Consider the following 6,000-nt stretch of genomic DNA (forward strand, 5'->3'; position numbering starts at 1 on the left):
GGAGTGCGCACGAGTGTGATTCTGTGAGTGTGCTCACCAAGGCCGTGGGCCAGATGTGTGTTTCTGTGGGTAAAGGATGATGACGATTTGACAAACGATCTGTGATCCACAACACGCCATCCTCAGACCAAACTGAATCTTTAAACAAGGATAAAAAAAGAACCCATAATGAAATGATCTGCATTTATACAGCGCTTTTCAAGTCAATGACTTCCCAAAGCGCTTTACAATGTGCTCCACATTTCCCAATAGCGGCCTTGCAGCCATGTAAGGCGCTAAGCTACTTATTGGGGGTATTAGGGGTTCAGTGTCTTACCCAAGGACACTTCGACATGTAACACGGACAAGCTGGGATTCGAACTGGGATCCCTTGATCCCAAGACGAGCGCTCTACCTCCTGAGCTACTGCCACCCACTCTTGGTTATTAGTTTTCCATTGTATATCTAACAGGTAACCTGGGTTCAATCGAACTTCCAGGAATCTCAAACTCTAATAATGATGTTTGTCATTGCGTAATAATTCAAAAAGTAAGTTTAGATTGGCTGGTGCACATAAAATGTTAAGAAACTTGAGATGTAGTTGTTCTTTACCAATGGCCAATTTACAAGAATGCTGTTTCGGGGGGTGGAGAGAACATAATGGTACTCAAAAGGCTGGAGAAGCAGTGAGTTTACTGCTTACCAGCTTTCCAAGAGGTTCTAGAATAAGAGTGATGTGCTTAAAAGAGACGGAATTAGTTGGTGATGCAGTTGTAACGACACTGAATTGAATATACGCGCTCAAATCTGCAATCCTAGAACCGAAAACTGTGTTTTGTATCTCAGGGAGGAACAACTCTAAAGTCAAGCTTAGTTTCAGTGCTTGTTGACCCTCTTTTGTAAAATGTATCAAGGACTCTTGAACTCTAATGTCAAAGTCTGTCAATACCTAATAATTAAGCAAAGCTTAGATTGAAGAATGACCATCAATCCAGCCAATGGGCTATATTTGTTCTTTACTAAAGCATAACTGTCATCCTCTGGCAATTGCTCTACTTTTAAGGATTGCTGTTTCCGTTATTAAGCAACACTAAACCTTACAAACACAATACTGCACCTATTTACTCAAAGTAAGACAGAAAACAATTTGTGTAAAACAAGTTTGTTTTTCCTACTAAATAAACAACACAAACAATTTTTCAGCATCTTCCTTGGTTGTTTTCCCACTTGCAGGACATTTCTCAGGGTCAGGGTTATACATAAAAGTATATGTCTCATAGGCAAAGAACGTAACGTCATCACCACAAAGTTGTTTTTTCAAAAAAACATGAAAGCCACAAAAGATGCAATGTGTATAGTACAATGTGATACTCATTATTTAGGAACAAATTTGTTTTTCCCCTGCCCGTCAATACTCATCTTTGACGAGCGGGATGACACATTGCAAAACAACGGCAACCAAATAATGAAGGTGCTGTATCTGAGTCAGATCAAGAGGCTTCTCCTCCTACTGGTAACCATGGAAACCTTGTCTATCTGTTTCATTTCCGGAATCAAACCCCTACTCATAAAAACGGAGAGGGATGGACGCCAGGTCGTTAATGGTCCTGTGAATAAGAATATAAATATTGGTAAAAACAATGTTCCTGTACAAAAAAATGGTAAACACAACTTCAAATTATTAATCAAGGTCTAAAATGAGGGAAAAACGTCGACAGGTATGCCAAAATCTGTCTCCTTTTTGGTAAAAATAAACCAAAAATGTCCTTGCTGGCAAATCTCAGGCTGAAAATTTCCCGTAGCCCAATTTCCTTTGGTTTTACCAGCCACCAAGAGGAACACATCTCAAAACAAGGGTTGTAAGGCCAACAGCTGCAAGTATTCAGCTGGTGTCCTATGTTAGTGGACACAGGTGTTCTCCACCGCGCAGGTCACTGCTACAGACACACATGAAGGTACACAAACACACAAAAGCACAAAAGGCTTCAGAGTGCCCGTCGACTGCAAAGCCACAGGCCAAGTCGCACCACACTGGCACATATCTGCGCACCGAGTTACAGAAAATAGAAAAAGCTTACGCTTGACGGTGTCTTGAAGAAGTCCTAGCCTAGTAAAAAAAAGTCAAAGGCTGATTCTTTGTAACATTGGGATTTAAATACAAAAAAAAGTTTCTGAATACTGACAAATGGTGTCTGACATTTTGGATTAGGTGCCAATTGTATTGCATCGTATGATGCTTACGTATATCTACTGTATGTATCTATCCATAAATAGAAGATTGGATCCTGCACAATGTAAAAGAAACAGAACAGATGAGGTGTGGATAATTTTTTTTTTAAAAGTCAGGGAGAGAGAAGCATGGCCCATCCGAACGCGTACATAGTCATCGACAATTTAGCTGACCCAAATTTTATCTCTAATGGTGACCCTTTGCACACATGTGACCTAACCGCATGACGACACCATAACGGACGGCTGTAAACCGTAGTAAAAAGTGGGCCAAAAAACAGCAACAATCTATCAATCTCTCAACTAAATATGTATTTGTTTAATTAATTGGATTGAAATACAATAAAGTACAAAAATCTATTTACCAAAAACAACACGTTCTTAAAGCGTCAATGTACAGTAAAAAAGTACACAAGCTGCAGGAAACCATCTCGCAGCCCAGATTTGGCAAACATTTACCTGTAAGTCCAATCTGTTTTAAAGGTTTTCTTCTGAGCCCTTGATTTCTATCATATACCCTAGGTTACAAAAGCCTATCTTCCCTGAAGAGGGTGGATTCAAAGAATAGCAACATCACTGGCCAATAGTGAGAATGACGTAAACGGTTCATAATACCTGTAGTCAAAATGATGAACAATCCTGGAATCATATGCAATCTCTTCTGTAGGTGTCCAATATTACAAAATGTCTAATTAAAAAAAAAAACATTTTGTCTGTTATTTGAACATGTTTTTTATTATTATTATTGGTACTTATTTTCTTTAAGGGCTATACAAATAAACATGACTTGACTTGACCATTAAAACTAGAAAAATGTTTTTCCAACATGAGAATATTTTACAGGGAAATAATAGTACTGTTTACATAATATTGTCTTTTCTCACTTTACTACACTTATTTTTCAATCTGTAAAACTATTTTCTCAAATTTATTTCACTTTTAACAGTTTTTTGCTGTGTGATTACACTTAAAAAAATATTACAAAGAAACATGATAAATCGGAAAAATGAATACAAAGTAGTGATATTAATAATACATGTTAGAAATGAGCAAAACACACTTCCAACAGAATAAGAAAATATTCCTAAAAATAGTATTTTTACCTATATTGTTATACCTTTTCTCTATGCTGTTCATTAAGCTCAATAATCACTCTCTCCCCATCTAAGTGCTAGGTAAAATGAGTGTAATATGGAGCTTACATTTTCAGTTGCAGGAATAACTTCCTTTTACAATTTATCACTGGGAAACGTTACTTTAAATTTTTGTATTTCCCATAAGAGATGTCCATAATTTATACATAATCCTTGCACTAGTACACTCTTCCCACTCCCTTGTTTGGGTGTAGCATGCACCAGTCCTCTTGGGCGTGACCCGTAGGGGGCGATGACGCTTGATAGGACAATGCCATACAAACTCATGCCACTAATGCAGCTTATCACGAGAAATGCAATGGTAAACCAAATCCACAGGAGAGCAGTGTCGATGTCAAATTTAAGCAGACTTGTTGTGAGACATGGGAACCATTTCAAGTATATACAAGCACTTCGCCCAAAATTCAAGCACTTTTTGAATCAAGGTTTTCAAGACCAGTCATTCCAACCCTGAGTGTGAAGCATTACAGAAGATTTGAAAGATAGCTGGGATGGGCTCCAGCACCCCCGCGACCTTACTGAGCATAAACGGTGCCGATAATGGATGGATTGATATTCTTATTGTCGTCCCTCCAAATTCATTTTTCATCATCAATTTGCTGTTCACAGAAAAGTGTTAAACTCATAAAATGGCGCCCCACCTCTTTGTTTGAAGAGTTTATCCCCTTGGCGTATGAGGGAGGTGCCGATTTAGTTCCCCGCAACCGGCAAAGATGTTTGTGAGCCTAAGCTGTCCCAATAGGCAAAGTTTACAAACCTCTGGCAATTTGTACACTCCTATTAGTGACCATGGGAAGTACATTAGTAACTGTCAACGGGCCCTGCCCGATGCACTGCTCTCATGTGACCCGTTTCATTGCATTGGGTGTGTCTCGGTGGCAGTGATATATACTTGCCCGGATTTTACTGATGCATAATCACTCACATCACTCGCAAGCCGCATTTTTACTTCAATGGGCTGAGGAAACAGTGAGTGTACTGCACACAAGCTTTACAAGAGGTTCTGAAAAGAGAGGGAGGCGCTGAGAAGAAATGTTAACCCAAGATTAGAAAGTCTATCTGAAAATTGTATATATATATATATATATATATATATATATACCGTATTTTCCGCACTATAAGGCGCTCCTAAAAGTCTTGATTTTTTTCAAAAGCTGACCATGTGCCTTATTATACAGTACGCCTTATTTATGGATCAATATTAAATCGCAAAGTCTTCCAACTAACTTGCAGCCGCCGACTAGATTTTCCCCGGAATGCCAAGTAGTCCGCGATGTACGCTGGGATTTATTTACCGGCGTTTCATTGGCTAACCAATGTATCAATCATCATTTGAATCGATCACTATTGGCTAAAGTTATTCGGAGGTCAAGGGGCGGATCCTTTTTATCATTTACAGGCTGGCATAGGCTTAAGCTGTAAACCAAAGCCTGCAATTGGCCGAAAAAGATGTGTCAATCATCAGTTGACTTGATCACTATTGGCTAAAGTTATTCGGAGGTCAAGAGGCGGATCCTTTTTATTATTTACAGGCTGGCATTGGCTGAAGCGGCAAAACAAAGCCTGCAATTGGCCGAAAAAGATGAATGCGTATAGCACATCGTTGACGGCATACAGAAAGTATTTTTTTACTATTCTGTATTTGTAAATATTTTATTCTCCTGGATTTACTAAACCCACGAGGACCATGGCTGCACATTATTATTGAACACAACGACTTCGGTGAGCTACTTCGGCTTTATATTTTCCCTGTATCTTGTTTCAGACTGAACTCGATGTTTCTGTGATAAGCGGTGCAGATAATGGATGGAATGGAGTGTCTATTTTTAAATTAAACTCAATTCCAAGTGTTTATTGTCATATGCACAGTAAAGTTGTGAGCGAAAAAGAAAATAGAAACTAAGGAATGGTTGGCATTTCTTGAATCCCAAGACTTTAACCTTCCGAATGATGGAACGATGCATTTGAGTGACATCGTACGGACATCGCATCCGCACGTGTTCTCGACACGTATTTGCGTCTTTGCAAGCTTTCGGAATGTTAAGGGGGTAATAAGTTGGACTGAACTATCTGACTGTTTTGTCGACGTTCCCATTGTAGCGCCTTATAATCCGGTGCGTCTTTGGTCTTCGTCATGTTACGGGTTAAATTCTTACTGATTGTATGTATAGGGTGGACAGGTGTCTTTATGCAGCTAACGACCTCAAAAGGGTGCATCTGATTCAGGATTATACATGGAGCGCGGGTGGACTTCTAATGGGTGGACTAACAGGTCTTTCAAGGTCAAAATTCAAGATACTTTTTTGCAGCTATATCACACAAATAAATTGTGGAAAAGCGGAATGAAAATTAGTGACTTTTACCAGCAACATATATAGAAGTCCACCAGCAGCTTCTGCTCGAGGTAGTATTTTCCTGACCCTTTTCAGGTGGTGCAGTTGCTTCTACACATTTGCTTCCAGAGGTCTGGTATTGGCAAACCAAAAGAGGTGATTGGAGTTTTGTACACTGAGGAGTTTGAAAGAATGGACTTTCTCTACAGAATCTCAATTAATGGGGAGTGGAGCACGGTTCATGCGTGTGCTACTGAATTTTACTATAACCTTCTTGGATTTCATGGTGTTCAGTATGAGTTGAG

Source organism: Urocampus carinirostris, chromosome 12 (genome assembly GCF_059441175.1).
Source record: "Urocampus carinirostris isolate Australia breed hairy pipefish chromosome 12, RoL_Ucar_1.0, whole genome shotgun sequence".
Taxonomy (NCBI): domain Eukaryota; kingdom Metazoa; phylum Chordata; class Actinopteri; order Syngnathiformes; family Syngnathidae; genus Urocampus; species Urocampus carinirostris.